General features: G+C 45.2%; 7 non-coding genes across 7 annotated transcripts; all 7 read left to right on the top strand.

Moving 5' to 3' along the window:
• The first annotated feature begins 5,508 nt into the window (after positions 1 to 5,508).
• TRNAL-AAG (transfer RNA leucine (anticodon AAG)) lies at positions 5,509 to 5,590 on the top strand. Its single transcript has one exon. It is a non-coding gene; the product is annotated as a tRNA-Leu (tRNA).
• Positions 5,591 to 6,968: 1,378 nt separating this feature from the next.
• Positions 6,969 to 7,050, top strand: TRNAL-UAG (transfer RNA leucine (anticodon UAG)). Its single transcript has one exon. It is a non-coding gene; the product is annotated as a tRNA-Leu (tRNA).
• A 1,378-nt stretch (positions 7,051 to 8,428) lies between these two features.
• TRNAL-AAG (transfer RNA leucine (anticodon AAG)) lies at positions 8,429 to 8,510 on the top strand. The gene has a single exon. It is a non-coding gene; the product is annotated as a tRNA-Leu (tRNA).
• Positions 8,511 to 9,889: 1,379 nt separating this feature from the next.
• Positions 9,890 to 9,971, top strand: TRNAL-AAG (transfer RNA leucine (anticodon AAG)). The gene has a single exon. It is a non-coding gene; the product is annotated as a tRNA-Leu (tRNA).
• A 1,379-nt stretch (positions 9,972 to 11,350) lies between these two features.
• On the top strand, positions 11,351 to 11,432 carry TRNAL-UAG (transfer RNA leucine (anticodon UAG)). Its single transcript has one exon. It is a non-coding gene; the product is annotated as a tRNA-Leu (tRNA).
• Positions 11,433 to 14,020: 2,588 nt separating this feature from the next.
• Positions 14,021 to 14,102, top strand: TRNAL-AAG (transfer RNA leucine (anticodon AAG)). The gene has a single exon. It is a non-coding gene; the product is annotated as a tRNA-Leu (tRNA).
• Positions 14,103 to 15,480: 1,378 nt separating this feature from the next.
• Positions 15,481 to 15,562, top strand: TRNAL-AAG (transfer RNA leucine (anticodon AAG)). Its single transcript has one exon. It is a non-coding gene; the product is annotated as a tRNA-Leu (tRNA).
• The last annotated feature ends 9,966 nt before the right edge of the window (positions 15,563 to 25,528 follow it).

Raw genomic sequence — 25,528 nt, 5'->3', positions numbered from 1 at the left:
TTTCAGGTCCAGTGGAGACAACCATTCATGAAATTGGTTCTCCAGAGCTGACCACAACTCCTCAGCTGTGTGACTCACATTTCCCAGACATTTCAATGTAAAAACCGCCTGATGACGTTGAGCCCTACTGCCAGCATAGTAAGGAGGTGTGCAGGATCCCTTCTGCGCAGTTAGAAAGCTTGTGGCATGACCAGACAGGCTTTGGGTGCAGGTGGAAGACCGAGAGGAGGTTGAGGAGGCAGAAGCAGTGGAGGAACTTTGACATAAAGAGGATTGACGCACAACTCGTGGGGACGGCAAGACTTGGACAGCAGCCCCTTGTCCTGCTGTCACCATAGTTACCCAGTGCCCAGTCAGCGACATGTAACGCCCCTGTCCATGCCTACTCGTCCAAGTGTCTGTGGTGAAATGCACCTTGTCACACACAGAGTTTCTCAAAGAAGCGGTGATGTTGTGTGCGACATGCTGGTGGAGCGCAGGCACACCTTTCTTTGAGAAGTAGTGCAGACTGGGCATCTGGTACTGGGGCACTGCGACGGACATAAGGTCTCGAAAATCCTCTGTGTCCACCAGGCGGAAAGGCAGCATTTCTGTAGCCAAGAGCTTGCAGATGGTGAAATTTAACCTCTTAGCTTTCTCATGGCTAAGAGGAAATGGTCTTTTACTTGTCCACATCTGAGGGACCGAGGGCTGGCTATTGTGCTTAGACGGGGTTGATAAGGGTGTCCCCGGCAAACTGCCGGTCTGTGAGGAAGATGCAGGCGGACATGTTAGGTTGCCTTGATCCAAAGGTGGTGCTATCGATGTCGGACAGCGCTCAACACCAGCTGGTGTTACCACCTCCAAAGAAAATGATGACCTGCCAATCACGCTGGCTATTGCGGGTAAAGAGGTGGCAGGTCTGCGCCCCAAAACAGGTGTGACTGCTGTCCCCCCAGTCACAGAGGATGAAGAGGCCGCGGATGCACAAGATATGGCAGACGGTGATTGGCCCGGTTGGCTAGGCCACATTGTAGCACACTGAGCTTCCCACTGCAACTTATGCTTCATGTCCATGTGCCGGTTCATGCATGAAGTACTCAAACTATGTATTTTTTGGCCTCTACTTAGCTTTTGCTGACAAATGTTACAGATAACACGAGTTGGGTCATCTTTATCGATCTGAAAAAATGCCCAGGCTATGCAAGGCTTAGCACCCATGCGACCTGAAGAGCCACCACGACTTGTGGTGAGAGGCAGAGTTGTGTTTGAGGATGCAGTTGTTGACGTGCTTCCAGTACTACGTCTCTGTCCAGGAAGGCGCAACCTGACCTCGTCGTCACTAGCATCTTCCTCCACCTCCTCTGCTGACCTCATCTCTTGGCTGACTGTGGGTTGACAGTAAGTGGGATCTCCGACCTCATCATCATCACCCTGTGCGTTATCACACCCGTCGTCCTCAGAGCCAACCTGTTCCTGCCCTGACAAAAAACTAAAGTTGTCGCTCCAATCAGGTATTTGAGTCTTATCATCGTCTTCCTCATTGTCTCCACCAACAGGAGTTACAGTTTGGGAATGAGGGTCTACATTATGGTCAGAACCTTCTGCGTCTGGTCCTGGATCCGACTCATAAAGATTCTGGGCATCAGTGCAGATCATTTCCTCGTCTGGATTCACAGAAGCGCTGGAGTCGACCTCTGATTCCCAGGCTATAGTATGAGTAAACAGCTCTGCAGACTCAACCATCTGTTCTACCTCATACTCAGACGGGCAGCTGGAGATTTGGGAGCTGTGAGGAAGCAAGTGCGATTTGGGTGACACCTTTGAGGACTGGAGTATTTGTGATGTTGAAGTTGATGTGGAGGAGAGCCCACTTAAAGGAGCACTTGATATCCGTTGAAGCACCTGCTGTTTTTGTGCCTCATCTGGAATTTGTAGCGATTGGCGTGGCCGTAAGAAAGGGATCTTATCACATTGTCCGCTAAAAGAAGTAGACATTTTAGTTTGGCTGGAAGATGGTCTTTCTTCTGCACCTACCCCACGGACACAACCTTTTTTCCCCTTCCCAACACGCCTATTCCCCTTTCCACCAGCAGCAGGCCTTTTTCCACTGATTTTGGTGGTTAACTAATTCACAACTCTGGAGTTGTTTGCACAAAAAAACAATGGATGGTAACCGAGCAGAGCTGAGTGGCCAAACTGTGGTATTAGGCCAAAACTATTGGCTGGGCTAGATGCAGAAAAAAATTATTTTTAATTTGCAACCTGATGGAGGTCAGTATAGATGGACTAATAGAACAAGTCCCACACGCTGCTAGAAGCCCAAATATTTTTTCTGAGATAAATGAAGAAAAAAATTATTTTTAATTTGCAACCTGATGGAGGTCAGTATAGATGGACTAATAGACCAAGTCCCACACACTGCTAGAAGCCCAAATATTTTTTCAGAGCTAGATGCAGAAAAAAAATATTTTTAATTTGCAACCTGATGGAGGTCAGTATAGGTGGACTAATAGACCAAGTCCCACACACTGCTAGAAGCCCAAATATTTTTTCAGAGCTAGATGCAGAAAAAAATTATTTTTAATTTGCAACCTGATGGAGGTCAGTATAGATGGACTAATAGACCAAGTCCCACACACCGCTAGAAGCCCAAATATTTTTTCAGAGCTAGATGCAGAAAAAAAATATTTTTAATTTGCAACCTGATGGAGGTCAGTATAGATGGACTAATAGACCAAGTCCCACACACTGCTAGAAGCCCAAATATTTTTTCAGAGCTAGATGCAGAAAAAAATTATTTTTAATTTGCAACCTGATGGAGGTCAGTATAGATGGACTAATAGACCAAGTCCCACACACCGCTAGAAGCCCAAATATTTTTTCAGAGCTAGATGCAGAAAATTTTTTTATTCAATTTGCAACCTGATGGAGGTCAGTATAGATGGACTAATAGACCAAGTCCCACACACTGCTAGAAGCCCAAATATTTTTTCAGAGCTAGATGCAGAATTTTTTTTTATTCAATTTGCAACCTGATGGAGGTTATTATAGATGGACTAATAGACCAAGTCCCACACACTGCTAGAAGCCCAAATATTTTTTCAGAGCTAGATGCAGAAAAAAATTATTTTTAATTTGCAACCTGATGGAGGTCAGTATAGATGGACTAATAGACCAAGTCCCACACACTGCTAGAAGCCCAAATATTTTTTCAGAGCTACATGCAGAAAAAAAATATTTTTAATTTGCAACCTGATGGAGGTCAGTATAGATGGACTAATAGAACAAGTCCCACACGCTGCTAGAAGCCCAAATATTTTTTCAGAGATAAATGAAGAAAAAAATTATTTTTAATTTGCAACCTGATGGAGGTCAGTATAGATGGACTAATAGACCAAGTCCCACACACTGCTAGAAGCCCAAATATTTTTTCAGAGCTAGATGCAGAAAAAAATTATTTTTAATTTGCAACCTGATGGAGGTCAGTATAGATGGACTAATAGACCAAGTCCCACACACTGCTAGAAGCCCAAATATTTTTTCAGAGCTAGATGCAGAAAAAAAATATTTTTAATTTGCAACCTGATGGAGGTCAGTATAGATGGACTAATAGACCAAGTCCCACACACCGCTAGAAGCCCAAATATTTTTTCAGAGCTAGATGCAGAAAAAAATTATTTTTAATTTGCAACCTGATGGAGGTCAGTATAGATGGACTAATAGACCAAGTCCCACACACTGCTAGAAGCCCAAATATTTTTTCAGAGCTAGATGCAGAAAAAAATTATTTTTAATTTGCAACCTGATGGAGGTCAGTATAGATGGACTAATAGACCAAGTCCCACACACCGCTAGAAGCCCAAATATTTTTTCAGAGCTAGATGCAGAAAAAAATTATATTCAGTTTGCAACCTGATGGAGGTCAGTATAGATGGACTAATAGAATGATGCTATGCCCAAAGGATTTTACTTCACTAGGTGCAGTAAAAAAATTGGTATTCTATACACAGGTGGTATATCTTGCAACACAGATAGGCTACTCCACTGACTAACACACTCTGCAATAGGCCAAAAAGGATTAGCTTTGCTAGATTCAGCCAAATGCTGTGAAAAAAACTTGCACAGCACTGGCACAGACCTGCCTGGCAAAAACTGATAGGAACTGATGTAACCTAGTCCTGAAAAGGACTCCAATTACAATTAGTCTTTACTCCCACAATCTATCTATTTAAGAGCACAGACCTGCCTGATAAAAGTCGTAGGAAATGCTGTAACCTAGTCCTTAAAAGGACTGCATTCACAACTATTCCCTACTCCCAAGCTATCTGTATATTTGTGCGAAAATTGGCTTGAAATTAACAAGGTATAGCGCACACAGCAACAGCGGTGCCGTCTAGCACGCAGCTGCAGCAGTGAGAAAATGGTGGCGACGGGGAAAATGGCTTGGTCTTATAGGGCAAGGACATGTGACATACACTGCCAATCACACATGCCCTTGCTTGTGTTAAAAAAAGCACTTCGCTCCGTGTGTGCGCTGCTGATAGGCTGACAGATTGCACCTCCCCACTGTAAATGCGGGAAAGAGAAAAAAAAATGGAGATCTTCATTGTTCCTGCAGAGATCCATCCCCTGCCCCTCCCCCCGCCCCGCTGTACACTCAAACTGCGTATTAACATTAATTTTCATCATTACTGAGAAAAAATCCAGTTATGATTTTGGTGCACGAACAGTTATCGAACATAACCTCGAACAGCCGAATTTTTCGTGTTCGCCGACCGGCTCGAACACCGCCCAAAACAGCTCGAATTTGAGATTGGCGAACAGTTCGAGTAGAACAACGCTCATCTCTACATGTGAGCAAGTCATACATATGAATACGGCATATGAATAGTCATGTTGGCATTAGGCATCAGAATTACATAATTTACCATCTATGTTACATCCATGTCAGTTCAATCAATGATCAACCATTCTCAAAATTTTCCAAATTCAATCTTGGTCAAAAGAAGTCTAACTGCTAGCTCATATCCCTGCTGCCTTTTTAGGATTATCAATACAAGATGAACATAGTGATTAGCAAACATAAACAGAGCCATGCTGCTTCTGCTGCTTTCCAGTAAGTCACCCTAGTGATGAACTCATAGCTACATTACTCTACAATGCTGTATAATGTCTTCCTTGCTGCTGCTTCTGATTATCTGTTGCGTACAGGCAGGGGTGTAGGAATCCTTCATGTTTGAGTGTCCTGTATATGGTAGATCATAGCAAGTAATCTATACCACCTAATTCAGTGATATCTAAAAATTAGCGCATGAGCCAACATAGGAAAGATTAGGTAAATATCTGGATGCAAGTCATATGTTTTGTAAAATGGTGCCCCAGAGTCAATGTACAAACAATTCCCTTATAATTACGTTGCTGTTGCATAATAACATTTGTCTTTTTGTCTAATTAGTTATACAATGTTTTCTGCAACTTATATCATTAGCAAATTTCTGATTTAAATAAGTTTGAACATCCGTATGAGGTAGCGTGGCCGAGCGGTCTAAGGCGCTGGATTAAGGCTTCAGTCTCTATGGAGGTGTGGGTTCAAATCCCACCGCTGCCATTATTTATTTGGATCTAATTTTTACCAAAAATTAGGAAACGGTTGAGGAATAAAGGGGATTGAGCACCTAGGAGGCAGCGGTAATTCTATCCTATACTTTTGAACTACAGAAGGTGGAAAACCTGCGAAAACTGAGATTTTAAGATTGGACTGTAGAAAGGCAGTTTTCAATGGACTCAGTAAAAAGGAAGGAAAGGTAGGATTTTCTAAAGGAAAGAAATGTCCAGAAAGGATGGGATATTTTGCTTAATTAAATCCTCACTGCATAATCAGTAACAATCCCAAAAAGAAGGAAGAATGGAAAGCATTTATGGAGACCAGGATGGCTGAATACTGAATTTAAAAGCTTGCTAAAAAGGAACAAAGAATTGAATATCAAATGAAAAGAAGGGTTCATATCTAAAGAAGAATATAATGCTGTCTGCAGGGAAAGCTGGGCTAGCGTTGGAAGAGCTAAAGCCAGTAATGAAGTGAGGCTTGCAAGAGAGACCAAAAGCAATAAGAAAGGATTTTGGAAGTAAGTCAAAAGTTAAAGAAAAGCCAAAGATGCTATAGGATTTTTAAAGGATGAAAAGGGTAAAGTGGTCAATAATGATGTTGAGAAGACTGAACTTTTACATTCCTATTTTGCTTCTGTGCTCTCTAAGAAAGCAAATGTAACATCAAGTGATCTTCTCTGAGCTGTAGAAGAAAAGGATCATGTGAACAAGTCATACGTATGAATACTGCATATGAGTGGCCATGTTGACATTAGGCATCAGAATTAATTACATAATTTACCATCTATGTTACATCCATGTCAGTTCAATCAATGATCAACCATTCTCAAAACTTGCCAAAATCAATCTTGGTCAAAAGAAGTCTAACTGCTAGCTCATATTCCTGCTGCCTTTTTAGGGTTATCAATACAGGATGAGCAGAGTGATTAGCAAACATAAACAGAGCCATGCTGCTTCTGCTGCTTTCCAGTAAGTCAGCCTAGTGATGAACTCATAGCTAAATTGCTCTGCACTGCTTTATAATGTCTTCCTTGCTGCTGCTTCTGATAATCTGTTACGTACAGGCAGGGGTGTAGGAATCCATCATGTTTGAGTGTCCTGTATATGGGAGATCATAGCAAGTAATCTATACCACCTAATTCAGTGATATCTAAAAATTAGCGCATGAGCCAACATAGGAAAGATTAGGTAAATATCTGGATACAAGTCATATGTTTTGTAAAATGGTGCCCCAGAGTCAATGTACAAACAATTCCCTGATAACTACGTTGCTCATGCATAATAACATTTGTATTTTTGTCTAATTAGTTATACAATGTTTTCTGCAACTTATATCATTAGCAAATTTCTGATTTAAATAAGTTTGAACATGCATTTGAGGTATCGTGGCCCAGCGGTCTAAGGCACTGGATTTAGGCTCCAGTCTCTCTGGAGGCGTGGGTTCAAGTCCCACTGCTGCCATTATTTATTTGGATCTAATTTTTACCAAAAATTAGGAAACGGTTGAGGAATAAAGGGGATTGAGAACTTAGGAGGCAGCGATCATGCTATCCATTAATTTTGAACTACAAAAGGAGGAAAGCCTGCGAAAACTGAGATTATAAGATTGGACTGTATAAAGGCAGTTTTCAATGGACTCAGTAAAAAGGAAGGAAAGGTAGGATGTTCTAAAGAAAAGAAATGTCCAGAAAGGATGGGAGATTTTGCTTAATTAAATCCTCACTGCATAATCAGTAACAATCCCAAAAAGAAGGAAGAATGGAAAGCATTTATGGAGACCAGGATGGCTGAATACTGAATTTAAAAGCTTGCTAAAAAGGAACAAAGAATTGAATATCAAATGAAAAGAAGGGTTCATATCTAAAGAAGAATATAATGCTGTCTGCAGGGAAAGCTGGGCTAGCGTTAGAAGAGCTAAAGCCAGTAATGAAGTGAGGCTTGCAAGAGAGACCAAAAGCAATAAGAAAGGATTTTGGAAGTAAGTCAAAAGTTAAAGAAAAGCCAAAGATGCTATAGGATTTTTAAAGGATGAAAAGGGTAAAGTGGTCAATAATGATGTTGAGAAGACTGAACTTTTACATTCCTATTTTGCTTCTGTGCTCTCTAAGAAAGCAAATGTAACATCAAGTGATCTTCTCTGAGCTGTAGAAGAAAAGGAACATGTGAACAAGTCATACGTATGAATACTGCATATGAGTGGCCATGTTGACATTAGGCATCAGAATTAATTACATAATTTACCATCTATGTTACATCCATGTCAGTTCAATCAATGATCAACCATTCTCAAAACTTGCCAAAATCAATCTTGGTCAAAAGAAGTCTAACTGCTAGCTCATATTCCTGCTGCCTTTTTAGGGTTATCAATACAGGATGAGCAGAGTGATTAGCAAACATAAACAGAGCCATGCTGCTTCTGCTGCTTTCCAGTAAGTCAGCCTAGTGATGAACTCATAGCTAAATTGCTCTGCACTGCTTTATAATGTCTTCCTTGCTGCTGCTTCTGATAATCTGTTACGTACAGGCAGGGGTGTAGGAATCCTTCATGTTTGAGTGTCCTGTATATGGGAGATCATAGCAAGTAATCTATACCACCTAATTCGGTGATATCTAAAAATTAGCGGATGAGAAAACAGAGGAAAGATTAGTTAAATATCTGGATACAAGTCATATGTTTTGCAAAATGGTGCCCCAGAGACAATGTCCAAACAAATCCCTGATAACTATGTTGCTCATGCATAATAACATTTGTATTTTTGTCTAATTAGTTATACAATGTTTTCTGCAACTTATTTCATTAGCAAATTTCTGATTTAAATAAGTTTGAACATCCGTATGAGGTAGCGTGGCCGAGCGGTCTAAGGCGCTGGATTAAGGCTTCAGTCTCTATGGAGGTGTGGGTTCAAATCCCACCGCTGCCATTATTTATTTGGATCTAATTTTTACAAAAAATTAGGAAACAGTTGAGGAAGTAAAGGGGGTTGAGAATTTAGGAGGCAGCGGTAATTCTATCCTATACTTTTGAACTACAGAAGGTGGAAAACCTGCGAAAACTGAGATTTTAAGATTGGACTGTAGAAAGGCAGTTTTCAATGGACTCAGTGAAAAGGAAGGAAAGGTAGGATGTTCTAAAGGAAAGAAATGTCCAGAAAGGCTGGGAGATTTTGCTAAATTAAATTCTCTCTGCACAATCAGTAACAATCCCAAAAAGAAGGAAGAATGTAAAGCATTTATGGAGACCAGGATTGCTGAATACTGAACTTAAATGCTTGCTAAAAGGGAAGAAAGAATTGAATATCAAATGAAAAGAAGGTTTCATATCTAAAGAAGAATATAATGCTGTCTGCAGGGAAAGCTGGGCTAGCGTTAGAAGAGCTAAAGCCAGTAATGAAGTGAGGCTTGCAAGAGAGACCAAAAGCAATAAGAAAGGATTTTGGAAGTAAGTCAAAAGTTAAAGAAAAGCCAAAGATGCTATAGGATTTTTAAAGGATGAAAAGGGTAAAGTGGTCAATAATGATGTTGAGAAGACTGAACTTTTAAATTCCTATTTTGCTTCTGTGCTCTCTAAGAAAGCAAATGTAACATCAAGTGATCTTCACTGAGCTGTAGAAGTAAAAAGGAACATGTGAGCATGTCATACGTATGAATACGGCATATGAATAGTCATGTTGGCTTTAGGCATCAGAATTACATAATTTACCATCTATGTTACATCCATGTCAGTTCAATCAATGATCAACCATTCTCAAAATTTTCCAAATTCAATCTTGGTCAAAAGAAGTCTAACTGCTAGCTCATATCCCTGCTGCCTTTTTAGGATTATCAATACAAGATGAACATAGTGATTAGCAAACATAAACAGAGCCATGCTGCTTCTGCTGCTTTCCAGTAAGTCACCCTAGTGATGAACTCATAGCTACATTGCTCTACAATGCTGTATAATGTCTTCCTTGCTGCTGCTTCTGATTATCTGTTGCGTACAGGCAGGGGTGTAGGAATCCTTCATGTTTGAGTGTCCTGTATATATTGTAGATCATAGCAAGTAATCTATACCACCTAATTCGGTGATATCTAAAAATTAGCGGATGAGAAAACAGAGGAAAGATTAGTTAAATATCTGGATACAAGTCATATGTTTTGCAAAATGGTGCCCCAGAGACAATGTCCAAACAAATCCCTGATAACTATGTTGCTCATGCATAATAACATTTGTATTTTTGTCTAATTAGTTATACAATGTTTTCTGCAACTTATTTCATTAGCAAATTTCTGATTTAAATAAGTTTGAACATCCGTATGAGGTAGCGTGGCCGAGCGGTCTAAGGCGCTGGATTAAGGCTTCAGTCTCTATGGAGGTGTGGGTTCAAATCCCACCGCTGCCATTATTTATTTGGATCTAATTTTTACAAAAAATTAGGAAACAGTTGAGGAAGTAAAGGGGGTTGAGAATTTAGGAGGCAGCGGTAATTCTATCCTATACTTTTGAACTACAGAAGGTGGAAAACCTGCGAAAACTGAGATTTTAAGATTGGACTGTAGAAAGGCAGTTTTCAATGGACTCAGTGAAAAGGAAGGAAAGGTAGGATGTTCTAAAGGAAAGAAATGTCCAGAAAGGCTGGGAGATTTTGCTAAATTAAATTCTCTCTGCACAATCAGTAACAATCCCAAAAAGAAGGAAGAATGTAAAGCATTTATGGAGACCAGGATTGCTGAATACTGAACTTAAATGCTTGCTAAAAGGGAAGAAAGAATTGAATATCAAATGAAAAGAAGGTTTCATATCTAAAGAGGAATATAATGCTGTCTGCAGGGAAAGCTGGGCTAGCGTTAGAAGAGCTAAAGCCAGTAATGAAGTGAGGCTTGCAAGAGAGACCAAAAGCAATAAGAAAGGATTTTGGAAGTAAGTCAAAAGTTAAAGAAAAGCCAAAGATGCTATAGGATTTTTAAAGGATGAAAAGGGTAAAGTGGTCAATAATGATGTTGAGAAGACTGAACTTTTAAATTCCTATTTTGCTTCTGTGCTCTCTAAGAAAGCAAATGTAACATCAAGTGATCTTCACTGAGCTGTAGAAGTAAAAAGGAACATGTGAGCATGTCATACGTATGAATACGGCATATGAATAGTCATGTTGGCTTTAGGCATCAGAATTACATAATTTACCATCTATGTTACATCCATGTCAGTTCAATCAATGATCAACCATTCTCAAAATTTTCCAAATTCAATCTTGGTCAAAAGAAGTCTAACTGCTAGCTCATATCCCTGCTGCCTTTTTAGGATTATCAATACAAGATGAACATAGTGATTAGCAAACATAAACAGAGCCATGCTGCTTCTGCTGCTTTCCAGTAAGTCACCCTAGTGATGAACTCATAGCTACATTGCTCTACAATGCTGTATAATGTCTTCCTTGCTGCTGCTTCTGATTATCTGTTGCGTACAGGCAGGGGTGTAGGAATCCTTCATGTTTGAGTGTCCTGTATATATTGTAGATCATAGCAAGTAATCTATACCACCTAATTCAGTGATATCTAAAAATTAGCGCATGAGCCAACATAGGAAAGATTAGGTAAATATCTGGATACAAGTCATATGTTTTGTAAAATGGTGCCCCAGAGTCAATGTACAAACAATTCCCTTATAATTACGTTGCTGTTGCATAATAACATTTGTCTTTTTGTCTTATTGGATATAAAATATTTTCTGCCACTTACATCAAAAGCAAACTTCTGATATAAATAACTTTAAACATCTGTAAGAGGTAGCGTGTCCGAGCGGTCTAAGGCACTGGATTTAGGCTCCAGTCTCTCTGGAGGCATGGGTTCAAGTCCCACTGCTGCCATTATTTATTTGGATCTAATTTTTACCAAAAATTAGGAAACGGTTGATCAATAAAGGGGATTGAGAACTTAGGAGGCAGCGATCATGCTATCCATTAATTTTGAACTACAAAAGGAGGAAAGCCTTTGAAAACTGAGATCATAAGATTGGACTGTATAAAGGCAGTTTTCAATGGACTTAGTAAAAAGGAAGGAAAGGTAGGATGTTCTAAAGGAAAGAAATGTCCAGAAAGGATGGGAGATTTTGCTTAATTAAATCCTCACTGCATAATCAGTAACAATCCCAAAAAGAAGGAAGAATGGAAAGCATTTATGGAGACCAGGATGGCTGAATACTGAATTTAAAAGCTTGCTAAAAAGGAACAAAGAATTGAATATCAAATGAAAAGAAGGGTTCATATCTAAAGAAGAATATAATGCTGTCTGCAGGGACAGATTCTATGACAGAATCACTGACTGGGTGGATCAGGGAAATGCTGTAGATATAGTATATCTTGACTTCAGCAAAGCATTTGACAAAGTATCTCACACCATCCTTATTGAAAAAATGACCAAGTATGCAATGGACCAGGCAACTGTTAGGTGGATTCATAACTGGCTTAGTGATCGGACTCAAAGGGTGGTTGTAAATGGCTTCACATCCAGCTGGATGAATGTCTCAAGTGGGGTACCACAGGGCTCTGTCCTGGGACCTGTATTGTTCAACATCTTTATCAATGATTTAGATGAAGGAATTGAGGGTAAACTGATTAAATTTGCTGATGACACAAAGCTAGGAGGGATAGCTAATACTAGAGAAGAGAGAGAGAGGATTCAAAAAGACCTAAATAAACTGGAGCAGTGGGCAGCAACCAACAGAATGGTTTTTAACAGGGAAAAATGCAAAGTACTACATCTGGGCAATAAAAATGAAAAAAACATATACAGAATGGGAGGAAGAGAGCTAAGCAACAGTACATGTGAAAAAGACTTAGGTATACTAATAGATCATAGACTGAACATGAGTCAACAGTGTGATGCAGCAGCAAAAAAGGCAAATACAATTCTGGGATGTATTAACAGAAGCATACAGTCTAGATCACGTGAAGTCATTATTGGTCTTTACTCCTCTTTGGTCAGACCTCATCTGGAATACTGTGTACAGTTTTGGGCACCACATTTTAAAAAAGACATAGACAAACTGGAGCAAGTTCAGAGAAGAGCGACCAGAATGGTGACTGGTCTGCAAACCATGTCCTATGAGGAACGGTTGCAGGATTTGGGAATGTTTAGCTTGCAAAAAAGAAGACTGAGAGGAGACTTAATAGCTGTCTACAAATATGTCAAGGGCTGTCACATTGTAGAAGGATCATCTTTATTCTCATTTGCACAAGGAAAGACTAGAAGCAATGGGATGAAACTAAATGGGAGGAGACACAGATTAGATATTAGAAAAAACTTTTTGACAGTTAGGGTGATTAATGAGTGGAACAGGCTGCCACGAGAAGTGGTGAGTTCCCCTTCAATGGACGTCTTCAAACAGAGGCTGGACAGACATCTGTCTGAGATGATCTAGTGAATCCTGCTTTGAGCAGGGGGTTGGACTAGATGACCCAGGAGGTCCCTTCCAACTCTACCATTCTATGATTCTATGATTCTATGAAAGCTGGGCTAGCGTTAGAAGAGCTAAAGCCAATAATGAAGTGAGGCTTGCAAGAGAGACCAAAAGCAATAAGAAAGGATTTTGGAAGTAAGTCAAAAGTTAAAGAAAAGCCAAAGGTGCTATAGGATTTTTAAAGGATGAAAAGGGTAAAGTGGTCAATAATGATGTTGAGAAGACTGAACTTTTACATTCCTATTTTGCTTCTGTGCTCTCTAAGAAAGCAAATGTAACATCAAGTGATCTTCTCTGAGCTGTAGAAGAAAAGGAACATGTGAACAAGTCATACGTATGAATACTGCATATGAGTGGCCATGTTGACATTAGGCATCAGAATTAATTACATAATTTACCATCTATGTTACATCCATGTCAGTTCAATCAATGATCAACCATTCTCAAAACTTGCCAAAATCAATCTTGGTCAAAAGAAGTCTAACTGCTAGCTCATATTCCTGCTGCCTTTTTAGGGTTATCAATACAGGATGAGCAGAGTGATTAGCAAACATAAACAGAGCCATGCTGCTTCTGCTGCTTTCCAGTAAGTCAGCCTAGTGATGAACTCATAGCTAAATTGCTCTGCACTGCTTTATAATGTCTTCCTTGCAGCTGCTTCTGATAATCTGTTACGTACAGGCAGGGGTGTAGGAATCCTTCATGTTTGAGTGTCCTGTATATGGGAGATCATAGCAAGTAATCTATACCACCTAATTCAGTGATATCTAAAAATTAGCGGATGAGAAAACAGAGGAAAGATTAGTTAAATATCTGGATACAAGTCATATGTTTTGTAAAATGGTGCCCCAGAGTCAATGTGCAAACAAATCCCTGATAACTACGTTGCTCATGCATAATAACATTTGTATTTTTGTCTAATTAGTTATACAATGTTTTCTGCAACTTATATCATTAGCAAATTTCTGATTTAAATAAGTTTGAACATCCGTATGAGGTAGCGTGGCCGAGCGGTCTAAGGCGCTGGATTAAGGCTTCAGTCTCTATGGAGGTGTGGGTTCAAATCCCACCGCTGCCATTATTTATTTGGATTTAATTTTTACAAAAAATTAGGAAACAGTTGAGGAATAAAGGGGATTGAGAACTTAGGAGGCAGCGATCATGCTATCCATTAATTTTGAACTACAAAAGGAGGAAAGCCTTTGAAAACTGAGATCATAAGATTGGACTGTATAAAGGCAGTTTTCAATGGACTTAGTAAAAAGGAAGGAAAGGTAGGATGTTCTAAAGGAAAGAAATGTCCAGAAAGGATGGGAGATTTTGCTTAATTAAATCCTCACTGCATAATCAGTAACAATCCCAAAAAGAAGGAAGAATGTAAAGCATTTATGGAGACCAGGATTGCTGAATACTGAACTTAAATGCTTGCTAAAAGGGAAGAAAGAATTGAATATCAAATGAAAAGAAGGTTTCATATCTAAAGAAGAATATAATGCTGTCTGCAGGGAAAGCTGGGCTAGCGTTAGAAGAGCTAAAGCCAGTAATGAAGTGAGGCTTGCAAGAGAGACCAAAAGCAATAAGAAAGGATTTTGGAAGTAAGTCAAAAGTTAAAGAAAAGCCAAAGATGCTATAGGATTTTTAAAGGATGAAAAGGGTAAAGTGGTGAATAATGATGTTGAGTAGACTGAACTTTTAAATTCCTATTTTGCTTCTGTGCTGTCTAAGAAAGCAAATGTAACATCAAATGATCTTCACTGAGCTGTAGAAGAAAAGGAACATTTGAACAAGTCATACGTATGAATACTGCATATGAGTGGTCATGTTGGCATTAGGCATCAGAATTAATTACATAATTTACCATCTATGTTACATCCATCTCAGTTTAATCAATGTTCAACCATTCTCAAAATTTGCCAAAATCTATCTTGGTCAAAAGAAGTCTAACTGCTAGCTCATATCCCTGCTGCCTTTTTAGGGTTATCAATACAGGATGAGCAGAGTGATTAGCAAACATAAACAGAGCCATGCTGCTTCTGCTGCGTTCCAGTAAGTCACCCTAGTGATGAACTCATAGCTAAATTGCTCTGCACTGCTGTATAATGTCTTCCTTGCTGCTGCTTCTGATTATCTGTTATGTACAGGCAGGGGTGTAGGAATCCTTCATGTTTGAGTGTCCTGTATATGGGAGATCATAGCAAGTAATCTATACCACCTAATTCAGTGATATCTAAAAATTAGCGGATGAGAAAACAGAGGAAAGTTTAGTTAAATATCTGGATACAACTCATATGTTTTGTAAAATGGTGCCCCAGAGTCAATGTGCAAACAAATCCCTGATAACTACGTTGCTCATGCATAATAACATTTGTATTTTTGTCTAATTAGTTATACAATGTTTTCTGCAACTTTTATCATTAGCAAATTTCTGATTTAAATAAGTTTGAACATCCGTATGAGGTATCGTGGCCGAGCAGTCTAAGGCGCTGGATTAAGGATCCAGTCTCTATGGAGGCGTGGGTTCAAATCCCACCGCTGCCATTATTTATTTGGATCTAATTTTTACCAAAAATTAGGAAACAGTTGAGGAAGTAAAGGGGGTTGAGAATTTAGGAGGCAGCGGTAATTCTATCCTATACTTTTGAACTACAAAAGTTGGAAAATCTGCGAAAACTGAGATTTTAAGATTGGACTGTAGAAAGGCAGATTTTAATGGACTCAGTAAAAAGGAAGGAAAGGTAGGATGATCTAAAGGAAAGAAATGTCCAGAAAGGATGGGAGATTTTGCTAAATTAAATTCTCACTGCACAATCAGTAAAAATCCCAAAAAGAAGGAAGAATGGAAAGCATTTATGGAGACCAGGATGGCTGAATACTTGTAACATACCTGGCGGCGTCCTTGCATAGTGGTCCATCTCCCACTGTGCAAGAGCGCGCACTTGATCTCCGGTCCAGGGTGTCTCTCTGGCTTCCCTCCATGCTGTCTGTTTGCTTCTGTGTCTGCTGCTTATGGGCGGCGCCCGATCACTTCCTGCTTTTTGTACCTGCTGCAGGCACACCCTTTGTGCGTCCTCAGCCTATTGCTGTCTGTCACCTGGTATTTAAACCAGCTGCCCCATTAACCCATGCCTGAGCATCTTGCCCTGTCAGTTGGCTTTTGTCTCTGACATGCCAGGTCCTGTCTATGTTACCTGTCTTGCAGTATCTGTTCCCATGTCTGTACTGTGTCCTATCTGTGTACCTTAACCTGCAGTCTGTACTCGTTCCTTGCCTGTTCGTTCCGCCTTCCTGGAGGCTGTATTTCCAGGCCAGTCTGAACACGCTCCTTGCCTGTTCGTCCCGCCTCTCTGGGGGCCGTATTCCCAGACCCGCTCCTGTATCCCGCTGCAGTGTCGGTCTCCTCCGTACACTGAGTTCCAGTCTGAACTCTCTCCTATCTTTTACCTGTTTTTTCTCTATGTCCGTTCCTTTCCTTTTTCTGCAGAGTCTGAACTCGTACCTACTCCTGCTCGTTGTCACTGTACTTCCATTTGTGAGTTTGTGGTCCACTCGCTACTTCTCTGCAAGTACCCTGTGGGTATCTGGTTCTGCCTTTCCCTTCTAGTCTGTTCCGTGTGAACAGAGCCCTGTTCCTTCCGCGTCTGCGGTTTTCGCTTTGCTCTGCTCTGTCCACCGCGCTGCGGTTTTCGCTTTGCTCAGCTCTGTCCGCCGCGTCTGCGGTTTTCGCTTTGCTCAGCTCTGTCCGCCGCGTCTGCGGTTTTCGCCTTGCTCAGCTCTGTCCGACGCGTCTGCGGTTTTCGCTTTGCTCAGCTCTGTCCGCCGCGTCTGCGGTTTTCGCTTTGCTCAGCTCTGTCCGCTGCGTCTGCGGTTTTCGCTTTGCTCAGCTCTGTCCGCTGCGTCTGTGGTTTTCGCTTTGTTCAGCTCTGTCCACCGCGTCTGCGGTTTTCGCTTTGCTCAGCTCTGTCCACCGCGTCTGTGGTTTTCGCTTTGCTCAGCTCTGTCCACCGCGTCTGTGGTTTTCGCTTTGCTCAGCTCTGTCCACCGCGTCTGCGGTTTTCGCTTTGCTCAGCTCTGTCCACCGCGTCTGCCGTTTTCGCTTTGCTCAGCTCTGTCCACCGCGTCTGCGGTTTTCGCTTTGTTCAGCTCTGTCCACCGCGTCTGCGGTTTTTGCTTTGCTCAGCTCTGTCCACCGCGTCTGCGGTTTTTGCTTTGCTCAGCTCTGTCCACCGCGTCTGCGGTCTTCGCTTTGCTCAGCTCTGTCTACCGCGTCTGCGGTTTCGAATTTGTCTCCCAGTCTGTACTGGACCCTACGAAGCTTGTGCTCTAGTCTGCCTGTTCCTGTATTCCCCGGTGTGGGTCAACAGCCGTGTCCGGAGTCTGACCTGGAGTAGACCCTGGTTCCTCTGCTCGGTTCCTCCCTGGTGCACTGGCGTCGAATGCCGTCGTGCGACCTTGGTCGGATCGGGCAGATACTTAGTTACGCCCCTCCAGGCACTCTCCGGTTCATGGCACAGTGGAATCACTACATAAACACGCACACGCCAGTCAGTCCGGGCGTGTGCATTACAGCATGCTCAGGCCATGGTTCCCGTTGAGCCCCACGGCCTTCGCTCTCTGAGAAGTTTTCCAGCGAATACATGCACTAAAATAAATAAATAAAAATTTTTTTTTTCCCTTTAGCTGAGTTCCAGGCGAATTACGCACCCGTCCAGATGGATCTATATGCTCTCGTTCCTGCGGATCCGCTACGTTATTATGGGGATCCAAGACAAAGTCGTGCATTTGTGGAGCAATGCATGCTACACTTCAAGTTCTACCCTCTATGTTTTCCCACCGATCGGGTTAAGGTGGCATTCATTATGTCTTACCTGGCGGGTGATGCCTTGGAATGGATCAACCCCCTATATGAATCACAGGATCCGATCCTCCTGGACCTAATGGCCTTCCTGGTGGCCTTTCTAATGGTCTTTGATGATACTAACCCGGAGGCTCCTGCTGAAGCTTCACTTCCCAATATCCCGGAGCAGTCCCAATGGGTAATGTGTGTGGGTAGCGCAATAGTCCTCCAGCCCAATGAGACTACTGCCCACCCAGAATCCTCACAGGGTGACTACGCTTTCCGGAATACTTCTCCCAACCTCAAGAGGCAGTCCAGACGTTCTAGGCGTAGATGCAAGCCGTCACGCCAGGGTCTGTCCTCCCTGAGACCTCCTGACCCCAACCTTGAAGTCCCTACTGAAGCTTCATCTCCCTGTATCCCGGAGAAGCCCCAATGGGTAATGTGCGTGGGTAGTGCACCAGTTCTCCTGCCCGAAGAGACTTCTGCCCATCCAGACTCCACACAGGAGAACTTCCTGCACCCGGCATCAGATGCTTCACCCACTTTAACCGGTGTGCATGTCCAAGGATGCTCCAAAGCTGTGGCTACCTCAGAGTCTGTGCACCTCTACTACCTGGCGGAGGACCCCCTGTTGCCTCCTGAATCCTCCGGGATACCACTCGATGACAAATGGAGAGAGACTTCTCTACACCCAGTACTCGATACTTTGTCCGCTTCGTCCTGTGAGCCTGACAATGGGTACCCCAAAGTGGTAGTTACCTCCGAGTCTCTACACCCCTCCGACCAGGCGGAGGACCTCCAGTTGTCTCCAGAACCCTACGGGGTGCTACCTGGTAGCGAAAGGACAGAGACTCTCCTATACTCTGTACCTGATAACTCGCTCGCTTCGTCCAGTGAGTCCAACCTAGTGTACTCCCAAGCAGAGGTTACTCCCGAGTCTCTACACCCCTCCGACCAGGCGGAGGACCTCCAGTTGTCTCCAGAAACCTTCGGGGTGCCACCTGGTGGTGAATGGATAGAGACTTTCCTATATCCTGGATCTGATACCTCGCTTGCTTCGTCCAGTGAGTCCGACCTAGTGTACTCTGAAGCAGAGGTTACCCATGAGTCTCTACACCCCTTTGACCAGGCGGAGGACCTCCAGTTGTCTCCAGAACCCTTCGGGGTGCCACCTGGTGGTGAATGGACAGAGACTTTCCAATACTCGGTACCCGATACCTCACCTGCTTCGTCCAGTGAGTCCGACCTAGTGTACTCTGAAGCAGATGTTTTACCCGAGCCTCTGCACTCTTCTGACCCGGCAGAGGACCTCCAGTTGTTTCCTGACTCCTCCGGGGTACCACCAGATAACAAAAAGACAGTGACTTTTTTTCACCCTGTACCTGATAACCTGTCTATTTCTTCCTGTGAATTTGACAAGATGTACCTCGAAGCAGAGGTTATCCCCGAGACTCTACACCCCTCCGACCAGGCGGAGGACCTCCAGTTGTCTCCTGAACCCTTCGGGGTGCTACCTGATAACGAATGGACAGGTACTCTTCTATATTCGGTACCTGATACCTCGCCCGCTTCATCCAGCGAGTCCGACCTAGTGTACTCCGAAGCAGAGGTTACCCCCGAGTCTCTGCACTATTCCGACCCGGCGGAGGACTCCCAGTTGTTTTCTGAATCCTCCTGGGTGCCACCAGATAACAAGGTAACAGGGACTTTTCTACACCTTGTACCTGATACCTCGCCCATTTCATCCTGTGAGTTTGACAAGATGTACCCCGAAGCAGAGGTTACCCCCGAGTCTCTGCACTCCTTCAACCCGGCGGAGGACTTCCAGTTGTCTCCTGAACCCTCTGGGGTGCTACCTGATAATAAGTGGAGAGAGACTTCCCTGTGTGCTGTTCCTGGTACTCCACCTGTTTCGTCTGGTGCTGAGGATGGCTGGATAGGAGGTAGCATCCTAGCTACCCAGATGAGACCAGTTTCTCCAGTGGACAGTGGAAGTGATCTACTTGAAGTAAAGGATTGGCCCTCAAATTCCCTGCGGAACATTCTGGCAGGCCTGAAGAAGAGGGGGCGTAAGGGGGGGGGTACTGTAACATACCTGGCGGCGTCCTTGCATATTGGTCCATCTCCCACTGTGCAAGAGCGCGCACTTGATCTCCGGTCCAGGGTGTCTCTCTGGCTTCCCTCCATGCTGTCTGTTTGCTTCTGTGTCTGCTGCTTATGGGCGGCGCCCGATCACTTCCTGCTTTTTGTACCTGCTGCAGGCACACCCTTTGTGCGTCCTCAGCCTATTACTGTCTGTCACCTGGTATTTAAACCAGCTGCCCCATTAACCCATGCCTGAGCATCTTGCCCTGTCAGTTGGCTTTTGTCTCTGACATGCCAGGTCCTGTCTATGTTACCTGTCTTGCAGTATCTGTTCCCATGTCTGTACTGTGTCCTATCTGTGTACCTTAACCTGCAGTCTGTACTTGTTCCTTGCCTGTTCGTTCCGCCTTCCTGGAGGCTGTATTTCCAGGCCAGTCTGAACACGCTCCTTGCCTGTTCGTCCCGCCTCTCTGGGGGCCGTATTCCCAGACCCGCTCCTGTATCCCGCTGCAGTGTCGGTCTCCTCCGTACACTCAGTTCCAGTCTGAACTCTCTCCTATCTTTTACCTGTTTTTTCTCTATGTCCGTTCCTTTCCTTTTTCTGCAGAGTCTGAACTCGTACCTACTCCTGCTCGTTGTCACTGTACTTCCGTTTGTGAGTTTGTGGTCCACTCGCTACTTCTCTGCAAGTACCCTGTGGGTATCTGGTTCTGCCTTTCCCTTCTAGTCTGTTCCATGTGAACAGAGCCCTGTTCCTTCCGCGTCTGCGGTTTTCGCTTTGCTCTGCTCTGTCCACCGCGCTGCGGTTTTCGCTTTGCTCAGATCTGTCCGCCGCGTCTGCGGTTTTCGCTTTGCTCAGCTCTGTCCGCCGCGTCTGCGGTTTTCGCCTTGCTCAGCTCTGTCCGCCGCGTCTGCGGTTTTCGCTTTGCTCAGCTCTGTCCGCCGCGTCTGCGGTTTTCGCTTTGCTCAGCTCTGTCCGCCGCGTCTGCGGTTTTCGCTTTGCTCAGCTCTGTCCGCCGCGTCTGCGGTTTTCGCTTTGCTCAGCTCTGCCCGTCGCGTCTGCGGTTTTCGCTTTGCTCAGCTCTGTCCACCGCGTCTGCGGTTTTCGCTTTGCTCAGCTCTGTCCACCGCGTCTGCGGTTTTCGCTTTGCTCAGCTCTGTCCACCGCGTCTGCGGTTTTCGCTTTGCTCAGCTCTGTCCACCGCGTCTGCGGTTTTCGCTTTGCTCAGCTCTGTCCACCGCGTCTGCCGTTTTCGCTTTGCTCAGCTCTGTCCACCGCGTCTGCGGTTTTCGCTTTGTTCAGCTCTGTCCACCGCGTCTGCGGTTTTTGCTTTGCTCAGCTCTGTCCACCGCGTCTGCGGTTTTTGCTTTGCTCAGCTCTGTCCACCGCGTCTGCGGTCTTCGCTTTGCTCAGCTCTGTCTACCGCGTCTGCGGTTTCGAATTTGTCTCCCAGTCTGTACTGGACCCTACGAAGCTTGTGCTCTAGTCCGCCTGTTCCTGTATTCCCCGGTGTGGGTCAACAGCCGTGTCCGGAGTCTGACCTGGAGTAGACCCTGGTTCCTCTGCTCGGTTCCTCCCTGGTGCACTGGCGTCGAATGCCGTCGTGCGACCTTGGTCGGATCGGGCAGATACTTAGTTACGCCCCTCCAGGCACTCTCCGGTTCATGGCACAGTGGAATCACTACATAAACACGCACACGCCAGTCAGTCCGGGCGTGTGCATTACAGCATGCTCAGGCCATGGTTCCCGTTGAGCCCCACGGCCTTCGCTCTCTGAGAAGTTTTCCAGCGAATACATGCACTAAAATAAATAAATAAAAAATTTTTTTTTCCCTTTAGCTGAGTTCCAGGCGAATTACGCACCCGTCCAGATGGATCTATATGCTCTCGTTCCTGCGGATCCGCTACGTTATTATGGGGATCCAAGACAAAGTCGTGCATTTGTGGAGCAATGCATGCTACACTTCAAGTTCTACCCTCTATGTTTTCCCACCGATCGGGTTAAGGTGGCATTCATTATGTCTTACCTGGCGGGTGATGCCTTGGAATGGATCAACCCCCTATATGAATCACAGGATCCGATCCTCCTGGACCTAATGGCCTTCCTGGTGGCCTTTCTAATGGTCTTTGATGATACTAACCCGGAGGCTCCTGCTGAAGCTTCACTTCCCAATATCCCGGAGCAGTCCCAATGGGTAATGTGTGTGGGTAGCGCAATAGTCCTCCAGCCCAATGAGACTACTGCCCACCCAGAATCCTCACAGGGTGACTACGCTTTCCGGAATACTTCTCCCAACCTCAAGAGGCAGTCCAGACGTTCTAGGCGTAGATGCAAGCCGTCACGCCAGGGTCTGTCCTCCCTGAGACCTCCTGACCCCAACCTTGAAGTCCCTACTGAAGCTTCATCTCCCTGTATCCCGGAGAAGCCCCAATGGGTAATGTGCGTGGGTAGTGCACCAGTTCTCCTGCCCGAAGAGACTTCTGCCCATCCAGACTCCACACAGGAGAACTTCCTGCACCCGGCATCAGATGCTTCACCCACTTTAACCGGTGTGCATGTCCAAGGATGCTCCAAAGCTGTGGCTACCTCAGAGTCTGTGCACCTCTACTACCTGGCGGAGGACCCCCTGTTGCCTCCTGAATCCTCCGGGATACCACTCGATGACAAATGGAGAGAGACTTCTCTACACCCAGTACTCGATACTTTGTCCGCTTCGTCCTGTGAGCCTGACAATGGGTACCCCAAAGTGGTAGTTACCTCCGAGTCTCTACACCCCTCCGACCAGGCGGAGGACCTCCAGTTGTCTCCAGAACCCTACGGGGTGCTACCTGGTAGCGAAAGGACAGAGACTCTCCTATACTCTGTACCTGATAACTCGCTCGCTTCGTCCAGTGAGTCCAACCTAGTGTACTCCCAAGCAGAGGTTACTCCCGAGTCTCTACACCCCTCCGACCAGGCGGAGGACCTCCAGTTGTCTCCAGAAACCTTCGGGGTGCCACCTGGTGGTGAATGGATAGAGACTTTCCTATATCCTGGATCTGATACCTCGCTTGCTTCGTCCAGTGAGTCCGACCTAGTGTACTCTGAAGCAGAGGTTACCCATGAGTCTCTACACCCCTTTGACCAGGCGGAGGACCTCCAGTTGTCTCCAGAACCCTTCGGGGTGCCACCTGGTGGTGAATGGACAGAGACTTTCCAATACTCGGTACCCGATACCTCACCTGCTTCGTCCAGTGAGTCCGACCTAGTGTACTCTGAAGCAGATGTTTTACCCGAGCCTCTGCACTCTTCTGACCCGGCAGAGGACCTCCAGTTGTTTCCTGACTCCTCCGGGGTACCACCAGATAACAAAAAGACAGTGACTTTTTTTCACCCTGTACCTGATAACCTGTCTATTTCTTCCTGTGAATTTGACAAGATGTACCTCGAAGCAGAGGTTATCCCCGAGACTCTACACCCCTCCGACCAGGCGGAGGACCTCCAGTTGTCTCCTGAACCCTTCGGGGTGCTACCTGATAACGAATGGACAGGTACTCTTCTATATTCGGTACCTGATACCTCGCCCGCTTCATCCAGCGAGTCCGACCTAGTGTACTCCGAAGCAGAGGTTACCCCCGAGTCTCTGCACTATTCCGACCCGGCGGAGGACTCCCAGTTGTTTTCTGAATCCTCCTGGGTGCCACCAGATAACAAGGTAACAGGGACTTTTCTACACCTTGTACCTGATACCTCGCCCATTTCATCCTGTGAGTTTGACAAGATGTACCCCGAAGCAGAGGTTACCCCCGAGTCTCTGCACTCCTTCAACCCGGCGGAGGACTTCCAGTTGTCTCCTGAACCCTCTGGGGTGCTACCTGATAATAAGTGGAGAGAGACTTCCCTGTGTGCTGTTCCTGGTACTCCACCTGTTTCGTCTGGTGCTGAGGATGGCTGGATAGGAGGTAGCATCCTAGCTACCCAGATGAGACCAGTTTCTCCAGTGGACAGTGGAAGTGATCTACTTGAAGTAAAGGATTGGCCCTCAAATTCCCTGCGGAACATTCTGGCAGGCCTGAAGAAGAGGGGGCGTAAGGGGGGGGGTACTGTAACATACCTGGCGGCGTCCTTGCATATTGGTCCATCTCCCACTGTGCAAGAGCGCGCACTTGATCTCCGGTCCAGGGTGTCTCTCTGGCTTCCCTCCATGCTGTCTGTTTGCTTCTGTGTCTGCTGCTTATGGGCGGCGCCCGATCACTTCCTGCTTTTTGTACCTGCTGCAGGCACACCCTTTGTGCGTCCTCAGCCTATTGCTGTCTGTCACCTGGTATTTAAACCAGCTGCCCCATTAACCCATGCCTGAGCATCTTGCCCTGTCAGTTGGCTTTTGTCTCTGACATGCCAGGTCCTGTCTATGTTACCTGTCTTGCAGTATCTGTTCCCATGTCTGTACTGTGTCCTATCTGTGTACCTTAACCTGCAGTCTGTACTTGTTCCTTGCCTGTTCGTTCCGCCTTCCTGGAGGCTGTATTTCCAGGCCAGTCTGAACACGCTCCTTGCCTGTTCGTCCCGCCTCTCTGGGGGCCGTATTCCCAGACCCGCTCCTGTATCCCGCTGCAGTGTCGGTCTCCTCCGTACACTCAGTTCCAGTCTGAACTCTCTCCTATCTTTTACCTGTTTTTTCTCTATGTCCGTTCCTTTCCTTTTTCTGCAGAGTCTGAACTCGTACCTACTCCTGCTCGTTGTCACTGTACTTCCGTTTGTGAGTTTGTGGTCCACTCGCTACTTCTCTGCAAGTACCCTGTGGGTATCTGGTTCTGCCTTTCCCTTCTAGTCTGTTCCATGTGAACAGAGCCCTGTTCCTTCCGCGTCTGCGGTTTTCGCTTTGCTCTGCTCTGTCCACCGCGCTGCGGTTTTCGCTTTGCTCAGATCTGTCCGCCGCGTCTGCGGTTTTCGCTTTGCTCAGCTCTGTCCGCCGCGTCTGCGGTTTTCGCCTTGCTCAGCTCTGTCCGCCGCGTCTGCGGTTTTCGCTTTGCTCAGCTCTGTCCGCCGCGTCTGCGGTTTTCGCTTTGCTCAGCTCTGTCCGCCGCGTCTGCGGTTTTCGCTTTGCTCAGCTCTGTCCGCCGCGTCTGCGGTTTTCGCTTTGCTCAGCTCTGCCCGTCGCGTCTGCGGTTTTCGCTTTGCTCAGCTCTGTCCACCGCGTCTGCGGTTTTCGCTTTGCTCAGCTCTGTCCACCGCGTCTGCGGTTTTCGCTTTGCTCAGCTCTGTCCACCGCGTCTGCGGTTTTCGCTTTGCTCAGCTCTGTCCACCGCGTCTGCGGTTTTCGCTTTGCTCAGCTCTGTCTACCGCGTCTGCGGTTTCGAATTTGTCTCCCAGTCTGTACTGGACCCTACCCAGCTTGTGCTCTAGTCTGCCTGTTCCTGTATTCCCCGGTGTGGGTCAACAGCCCTGTCCGGAGTCTGACCTGGAGTAGACCCTGGTTCCTCTGCTCGGTTCCTCCCTGGTGCACTGGCGTCGTATGCCGTCGTGCGACCTTGGTCGGATCGGGCAGATACTTAGCTACGCCCCTCCAGGGACTATCCGGTTCATGGCACAGTGGAATCA

The sequence above is a fragment of the Phyllobates terribilis genome, unplaced genomic scaffold (genome assembly GCF_046119375.1).
Source record: "Phyllobates terribilis strain yellow unplaced genomic scaffold, ASM4611937v1 Scaffold_11__3_contigs__length_659146591, whole genome shotgun sequence".
Lineage (NCBI taxonomy): Eukaryota > Metazoa > Chordata > Amphibia > Anura > Dendrobatidae > Phyllobates > Phyllobates terribilis.
The sequence above is the reverse complement of the archived record's forward strand: the minus strand, read 5'-3'. Positions and strand labels throughout refer to the sequence as shown.